General features: G+C 39.2%; 1 long non-coding RNA gene across 2 annotated transcripts; it reads left to right on the forward strand.

Moving 5' to 3' along the window:
- The first annotated feature begins 4,140 nt into the window (after positions 1-4,140).
- Positions 4,141-7,962, forward strand: LOC146553551 (uncharacterized). Of its 2 annotated transcripts, XR_014889598.1 has the most exons (3): positions 4,141-4,273; positions 5,380-6,958; positions 7,578-7,962. It is a non-coding gene; the product is annotated as an uncharacterized LOC146553551 (long non-coding RNA). The 2 variants fall into 2 exon arrangements; XR_014889597.1 differs by having other exon boundaries at positions 5,380-7,962.
- Positions 7,963-8,745: the final 783 nt, after the last annotated feature.

Genomic DNA, 8,745 nt, shown 5'->3' on the forward strand with positions numbered 1-8,745 from the left:
TCTTTCTTTTCTCTGGAAACAAGGCATCTATTAAAAGTACTGAAAAAGAAAAATATGTGAAATACTTTTGAACGTCTTGCCTTTTTTACAGTGCACTGTGTACACCCAGGGTGGGACCCTCTCATCATGACCTTAGTGTATCATTTTAGTCGCCATGGTCCTTTAATGGATGGTTTCGCAGACTTGTGGAGGGGAGCGAGTGACCACCACAGGAGCCTGTGATGTTGACTGATCAACTCTCTCTCACTCTTTCTCTTCCCTTCGCTTGCTCTTGCCTGGTATGTGCAAAAGCAGGAAGGAGCATGATTCACCGGTGGCTCATTAAAAGCCATTAAGGAGCAGCACGCAGACAGGATGCGGGCAGTGAATAGAGGAAAGCGGGGCAGAGCTATGGACACTGTTACTCACTCTACTCCCCCACTCCACCTCCCATGCCTCCTCTCCATCACACACACGCACACACACCCATACACATTTGCACTCTGTTATCTTCTCCACACAGCACTTCCTATGGCCCCACACATATTCCAACTAGCCCCTGCTCTTAGCTCTGCCAACTCGCGGTTCACGCCCCTCTGACCTGAGCTTGTGATGAACAGGCATGGTGATAACACATTTTTCACTTTGCTGCTCTCGCTATCTCTTTGTCTGACACCTTATCTCTTGTCCACTCTCTTTGTTTTCACATCACTTTGCCCTTTCTCACCTCATATTCTCCATCTCGTTTGATAGTGGCCATCTTTTTTGGCACAATGCTTGCACCGATGGAGCGGAAAAGCCTTGATAAACGGGCCCAGAACACAGCCTGGCGTACTGTCTGGGACCTCTGGGTCACAGAGTTATTTAGAAAAAGGGGCCTGTTTAGTGGGATTTTAGTTCTATGGCGTCAAACGGGAGCTCCACCTGAATTTGACCTTGAACCTGGGAGGGTAGGTATTATCTGCTGTCCTGACTGATGGATAAATTGGGATCATCCTTTGGGTATTTTCCAGGGAACTAACTAAGTTTGTTAATATAACTTCACTGGTCTTTTTTTTCCCAACCATAGCTTCCCATTGAAAGGAATGTTAATGAGTGAAATTAATCAGTTCAACTGTTGTGTAAAAACTGAAACACTGAGCTAAAAGGCCACAGAAAGCCCCAAAAGATTTGTCAACAAATGGAGCCTGTGGGCTCGTCATCATCAGTGACCACTTTCACACTATGTGTTTCTACACCATAAATATGTTTGTTTGTGTATTGTGTGGTTTTCTTTAAGCGCCGATGATTTCCTTCCACAATTAATAACTCAATTTGCGTTAAAAACAGTGTTTTTGTTTGGGCTCTGAGGAAATCCGATAGCATACCCTTCCTGCATTTGGTGGTCCATCAGGTCTCCCTTTCTGAAACCACACATTTGGCAGCTCCCTCCTGGTCTTTAAGCTTTTCTTTAGCTGGGATTCTGGAAAATGCACGCTTCTTTCCCCAATATACAAATGAGCATACACAACGTTGGAAGGTGGTACATCGTAATCACATGAATGTATGGACTAATCACCGCGTCATTATCATAATTAAAGACATTCTACTGTGTTCACGTGTGTTCACTCTTTGTTTGCCACATTATTGCTTTGATTCACTGGCACGCTGCAGACTCAGCTTCAACACTGGCTGTGTGAGTATTTTGAAACTCCTCTGTTGTGTTTCACTCTAACACTGAGCTAAGAGACGTACTGGCACTGTTCAGACTAAAAAAAAACAAAAAACGCTGGCTGTGGTTTGGAGTAGAATGGCTGAGGATCCCTTGCCAAAGACAAATATAAATATAGCAGCGTCATTATCTGCAGCAGTTAACCAGGATCCTTTTCCCTCTCCTGCTCGCACGTGCTGCTTGCAGGTGTTGCCATAGCAAGTAATCCTGTTTATTCAACTGCCCTCCTCTCGCTCTCAACAGAAGTTCCACATTGGTGTTTGCAGGGTTTAGGAAAATCAAATGGAGGGCAATCAGTCTGTTTTGACAAGGCAAAACTCTGCTAGCCTTGATGAGTGCTTGGTGCAGATTTCCCAGATGCGGCTAATTAAAATATTTGTTCGCACATAGGGCAGGTGTGCTATGTGTAATATGGATTTTGGCTGAGTTGATAAATTTTAAAAGAAAATTTTGGACGATTGTAGTCAAATAATTTTGAATCCAGCAGCTGTATTTACATTTCGTATGAGATTAAATTAGAACTCTGCAGTGATTCACACGAGGATTTTCTCCTGCTGTTGCCCGTTTTCAGAGAAATCGGAGTAGGGGCTTGGCTACACATTAGTTCAAATGATTATTACTGTAAGTTAAAGCTATACTTCAGATATTTGTCACCACAAAGGACTGAGCCTGTTTCTTCTTAAAACAAGTCAAATGGCTATCCTACTAAATAAAAATAGCTGTGGTAAAAGGGCAACACAGACTCAGCCAAACAATGCATGTAGTGAAAGACATGGAAGCTGATCTGATCCCGTCCTGTTGTCACGCAGACGTGAGATGACACATTAAAACACAAGCATGAGAGATTTTTTATGAATGGGATAACTACGAGAAGATGTGTCCACTGAGAGACAATAAAATCACCATCCAGAACGCATTTATCGCCACAATCACATCAATATGTGATAAATTTGTCTCCTGTCATTGTCTCATTTCCTGCGCTTAAAATAAGAAATCATGTTTCCTTTTATCCCCTACTTGTATGGCAGCCACATAGGAACAACTGGACGAGGATATTCATTCCAAAGCTATTTTTCAAATAAGTAAATCAAAGCAGTATGTTGCCTCGTTGGTCTGTTTTCAATGTTTAGTGGTCTGGGAAATGTTGTCACATGCTCTGACAACATTGTTAGCTACTACTGTGTCAGTCCTTACTGGCACAGGGGCTTAGTGTTGTGCAAAATGTCCTTGGTTGATGAGCAGTGAGGTTTTACTTAATATATTGCCCCTTCATCTTTCGTGCCGATGATGACCCGACTGCACAAAATCTCCCTCCGGGGGAATACTGCAATCTGTTTGTGGTTTGCAGCTGGATGCAGGTGATGGAGCCTGGAAGACAGCTGTGTGTGAGTGGGACTGGAGTACATATGAAGCCAAGAGGCTGGCTTCCAAAACCTGTAAAGAAACTCGGTAACGAAAGCATTTTAAATTTAAACAGCAGTAATGAACAAGAGATAATCAGCCTTTGATTAACTGCTCAGTGTCTGCAGAGCTTATGAGAAGACATTGCCAACAGAGAAAGTGTGAGAAGAAAATGAGCACAGTTGGTGGTAACTGCAAAAAATATAAAGGCACTCACTGCAAATCCTCTTTATACACATATGATTGAACAAATGATTAAAATCTCTGCAATGTAAACACATTTTTGAGATTTTAAATCTAGGAGGTTGAGAGTGCAAACTGCAACGAGAGCCTTAGATACAAAAAACAAAACGTAGATTAGCCGTAACTTGTTTCCTGAAATGCTTTGATTTGGTCTGCACATTTGAAAGAAAATACATTTGCTAATTGATTGGTGCATATTTTGAAACAGCGCTGCTGATTGGTTTACCCATGGCCTGATTACTATTTATGTTGGAGTTTCAATGGCTTCCTGTTGGGCTATCACATCATACAAAGCAGGGGTTTAATCTGCAAACGCTCTTTTACAGATACATTTTCTGCCGCTCTTTAGAGTTAATGAAATTGTTTTGTTTTTATGTTTCATGCAAGTCCGGTCACTTAACATTCCCATTTTTTCACATGAGGTCTTTAGACATAGAGCGAGATCATGTGATTATTTGTAGAAATCTTTCAAGGTAAAACATACAGTACTTTTAAAGTAACAAAGCCGTGTATCAGTTTTGGGGCCCATAAAAGTGTAGAATAAAGGAAATTGAATTTCCCCTCATCATACTGACAAAGCCAAATTTTGACATTTGATTGCAATAAAAAAAATTACAACAGCAAACGACTTTAATGTGATCTCTTTGCATTACTCAGCAAATTCTGCAGGTCTTCATGCAAGCTCTTCATGTGATCTTTTAGGAACAGACAGGTGGCAGCAGAGAGCCATGAGGCCAGAGCAGCTAATGCCCTGGGGTCCCATGCAACACAATTAGAATGTGTCTTTTATTCCATGCCAGCTCCATCTTAGTGTCAGGACATTCAGAAGGTAGAAAAGCAAGGGAACAACGGCAGAAGTGACAAAGCCAAAGAAATGTAGTGAGCAGAAGATGAAGCCACACACATGCTGGTGATGGGACGCAAGCCCTGGATAACACTGTAAGTAATGACATTTCTTGAACATGTTTTATGTCATTTGGAGTGTCTGAATGGCATTTCATGGAAGGCAAATGGGCTTTAGCACACAGGTGATATCATTAATGAAAAAACTGAACAAGCTGATGATTTGCCATTTAATTAAATCACATATTTAAAATATGTTCATCATGATTCTTTCTCCCTATGTCTTTTATGGCCACACAGAGGGCCTTTTTTTAAAAGCATTTTTGGTCTGGTGTCAGCATTTTGGCACAGGGGAGTGATTTAAGGAGGCATGGCATGCTTGCCATGCCCTTCACTTGACTGTTCCAGTCTGCCTTCAAAGTGTATGCAAACAATTAAAATGCCACAGCCCTTTTAATTAGCTCCAGGGTACAGATTGACAGCTCTGGGTGTTGGTGATAGCACAGTAACTAGCTATTACTCTAAATATTTGGTGCGTTGCATAGTTCAGACCATAAGCGTGGGATATGGATGAGTAGTAGGTTTGTTTCTGTTTTTCCTATAGTTGACAGTCTACTTGTTTTGTTTCATTTGGCATCTTCATAGACAAAACAATAGTACTTGATAAGGCAAGTAGAAGGGTTTTTTTAAGGTTATAACCTCAATTAGTGCTCAGATCCAATGTTTCAAAATGTGTCATCAACACCGCTTCGCTGTGCCACCTTGAAACAATGTTGATGTTGACCTGAAGATTACAAAGTTCAACCTAAATCACCGAGCTACAGCTCAAAAGCTCGGGACAAAGCTCATAGACGTCTCTTAGGTCTGAGCAGTTGAGATTTAATTGATGGTTAATCTCTTTGAAAAGAGATATTGACCACTTTTTAATCAAATACCTTTAGAAAAAAGCGTAAAAATATGATTTAAACTTCCAGCTTTAATTTTTTTCAATGCAAATTAAAGAAAAAAAAAAGTGGATCCATAAATAAATAAATGGTAAAATAAAATAAAAATAATACCTACAAAGAGCACTAGATGCTAGTATGACCCTGTTATTTCAGTGTCAAACAAGTTTTTGCTTTTGATCTTAAAACCACTCACAATAATTGTTTGTCACTGAAATGAATTGAAGTGTAATATCTCAGTAATGCATATCTCCACAGGTTCATAGAAGTTTATTGCACTGACAGCTTTGGCAACAGCATCAAAGACAAGCATGGGCAGATGAAGAATAGAAGTTCCATGGCATGTGTTGGATATCACATTTCAGTTCAAGTGGAAATCCTGCAAACGTCTCTGTGCGTTTCAACGCATTCACTCTCTCTCTAATTAAACCTGTTGTTTTCACTCAGCCAAAAATATTTTACTCCATAGGTCACCTCAGCGGTTGTTATAAGAATGCTGCTGCTATTGTTTACAGTCTGCTGATATTGTGTGGCACTACGCTACTAGACAAGTGACAACATGCTGCTTACTAATCTTTCCCCATCCTGAAAAACTGGCAGATTCTGTTGATTGTGTTACACTTCAGAAGCAGTTTTTTATAATTTAACAATAGGCGACTGGATGATATACTAGAGTGATAATATGCTCCATATTTTTTGTGCAATTTAAAAAGTAACCCACATTCAGTATACATGCTTTCAATAACATGACTGAGCAGTCACGCACCCTGATCCTGACCCCTGATTTTGGTGCTCGTGGATATGACATTTATTATTTACAGCAGTGCAACTGTGTGAGAGTACATCTGAGTCTCTGGTGAGGCCCAAGTTCACTGCAGGCCCCTTCCACCATTCTTAAAATGTAATTATAGGGTGAATTTTTTTTTTTTTTTTTTTGACACAGGCATTTGACAACTCTGTTTAAATTTTCCATTTGCGTAATATATTGAGCCAAGATGATTTGTTAATATTCACAAGTTGTTATTTAACATAATTTCTGATTTTTGTAAAGAAAGAAGAAAAAAAAGGAGGGGCATTATTTCAATTTATTTATTTTAGATAAACGTAAAACCTACAAACATTTATTTTGTTATATAAATAAATATCTTACAGTAGGAATAAAAGTATTTTAGTGTGGAAGTGTGTGATTGTGTTTTGGCTTTTACAATGATGTAAAAGAAAAATAATGAAAACAACGAACTAGGCCAAATATTGATGTTATGTTGGACTACTCAAAGTGCACTGAAATTTTACTCTCAATTATTACAAGATATAACCCAGCTTAGTACACACATTATGGACAAATTTCAAACAAAACACAACTGAACTAAAACAAAAATATAAATATGATTTCCCTATAAATAGGATTTAGAATAAAAATTTCCTCTTTAAAAGTATGCTAAAAGGTTAACAATTTCCGTGTTCAATTTTAAATAAATACAGCCCATTTTTTATGTAAAAGAGACAAGTCCTATTTTCCCCCTCTAATTAAGGGATTTTAATAAAATAAAATAAAGATTAGGCCTGTGGGGTTTATCTAGTATATGCTTTTTTCTAAAAGCATGTATTCCCTTAAGGCCAGACCTTAATGTTGAGTGTGTGTTGATGTTTAGAGATGGCGCAGATCCAGCGCGGCGCAGTCCACCCCATCGGGACTGTATTAGATCTCTAATTGATGCCTCTCCCCTCGTCGCTGACAGTTACGCACAAACCAGGATCAGGTCACGGAATTTAGCGCGACCTGAAGAGGTGGCGTAGACCGCCTTCAGAGCCTACAGTGGATTAAAAACATAATGAGGTGAGTCGAGGTTCAGCTGCTATGATTGTAAAGTAACTTTTTAAACTTAAGGATTGTCGGATAACCGGAGCGGAAAGGCGAATCACTTGTTTTTATGACGATTTTAAAGTAATGAGTGAGCTATTTTTACACTACTTCTATTTAACAGACGTCATGGCTAATTTACATGTGAAATTAAACATGTTCAAATTTGGATCAATCCACAATCTGCCTTAAAGCTGGCAGGTTACATTTTATTCACAGTAAAAAAAAAAAAAAAACCAAAAAAAAAAACCCGAAAAATATGTTTTGTTATGTTAAAGATTTACACGTGTTTTAAAACATCAAAGCAGCCCCGAAAAATAGGGCCTCGAACAGATATTTGTTGGCTTTACTTTCAGGATTATGATAATAACGATAACTCTGTCACAAATCTTAAATACTTAAAATGAATGAATTATTAATTTTGTGATGGAATTTACATAATAGGTTTGGAAATTTTCCGTGAGCAGACATTATAGAGGTTTACAGATTCATGAATATTACATCTCTCCTTCAGTTCAAGTATGTGACATTGCTGCTTTCAGCAAGTTTATTTAGTCTGCTATTCATCCTCAAAGTGCCCTCACTTGTTCTGCAGAGCATGGCTGAGAAAGTAAAACACACCAGGGCCATAGGAAGAAGAAGACGAGAAGAAAAAGAAGAAATCTCACAACAAATTCTTTTTTTTTAACCAGTTTTGCTTTGTTTTGTTTTATTATTTGCTATTTGCTATATAAAAACACTATTAGTCAACATGTATGAATTTATAAAAGCTTGGACTGAAACAAGTTTGAGGATGAAATATATAAACATTACGAGCTGAATCATTTTTGGATGATCTTTCTTACTGTGCTGCACTTTGACTAAACCGTCCTGTAAGTATATTGTTATGTTTGTGTCAAACAGGAATGTTATATGAATTATTTCTTCAGTTCCCCAGAAGTCACCTTTCTCTGTGGTCAATAAAGGTGTTGACATCGTCATGCCATTTGCGTGTATTCTAATGTTTGTGTGTGTTTGCTTGTTTTCATGCTTGTCACAAAGAAATAGAGAGTGGGAGGTCGGGGTGGGACTGCCATCGCTGTTGAATTTATGAGTGTGTCGTGAAGTATCTCTGACGCAGGCAGACTAAACAGAGTCTGTGCGTACACGTAAACACATACATACATCCTGCCCTCATCAGAGAAGACATCACGGGACATGAAAAACAGCACAAAGCCAAACTGTGGAATTAATCATAAAGATGAGTTCTATTTTATCCATTGACCAGTCGAACTGTAAGGCCGTGTGGCTGCTGCGTGGCTGCAGCTTTTAAAAGGAAAATTATACTGGTGTCAGCAGAAAACGTAACTGGTAAAGTCATGTTTATAGTGAAACAGTCCTCAGACTCACCCACCCATCCCCATCCTGCAACCCCTCACTGTGGTTTCTCTTTTTGCACCTTGTGTTTTGCTTTTGTTGTAAGTTTCTTCCCGGCACTGACAAAAGGGGACAATGTTGTCTGTTACATAAGACCAACCTAGTATTGTTAAGAGTTGGGTGACTTTGGAAACATACATTGCACTTCTTGATATGGAAGATTAGGCTCGGATGAGGATGTTCATTCCCCCTCCTTTTCATCTATGTTTTGACTAGCATGCCAGCTCTCTGACTAAGAGTGAAGTGCCGACACCCCTGGAGTGGATTCTGAGCATACCAAGGAGGAGATGCCTTTGAAAGGACAGATGTTCCTGGGCTTAGCCTGCCTCCTACCCAACCTACCCACC

This window comes from Mchenga conophoros, linkage group LG18, assembly GCF_057382185.1.
Source record: "Mchenga conophoros isolate Kocher_MC1m ecotype Shallow Benthic linkage group LG18, M_conophoros_male_GT1.1, whole genome shotgun sequence".
In the NCBI taxonomy this organism is placed as follows: Eukaryota; Metazoa; Chordata; class Actinopteri; order Cichliformes; family Cichlidae; genus Mchenga; species Mchenga conophoros.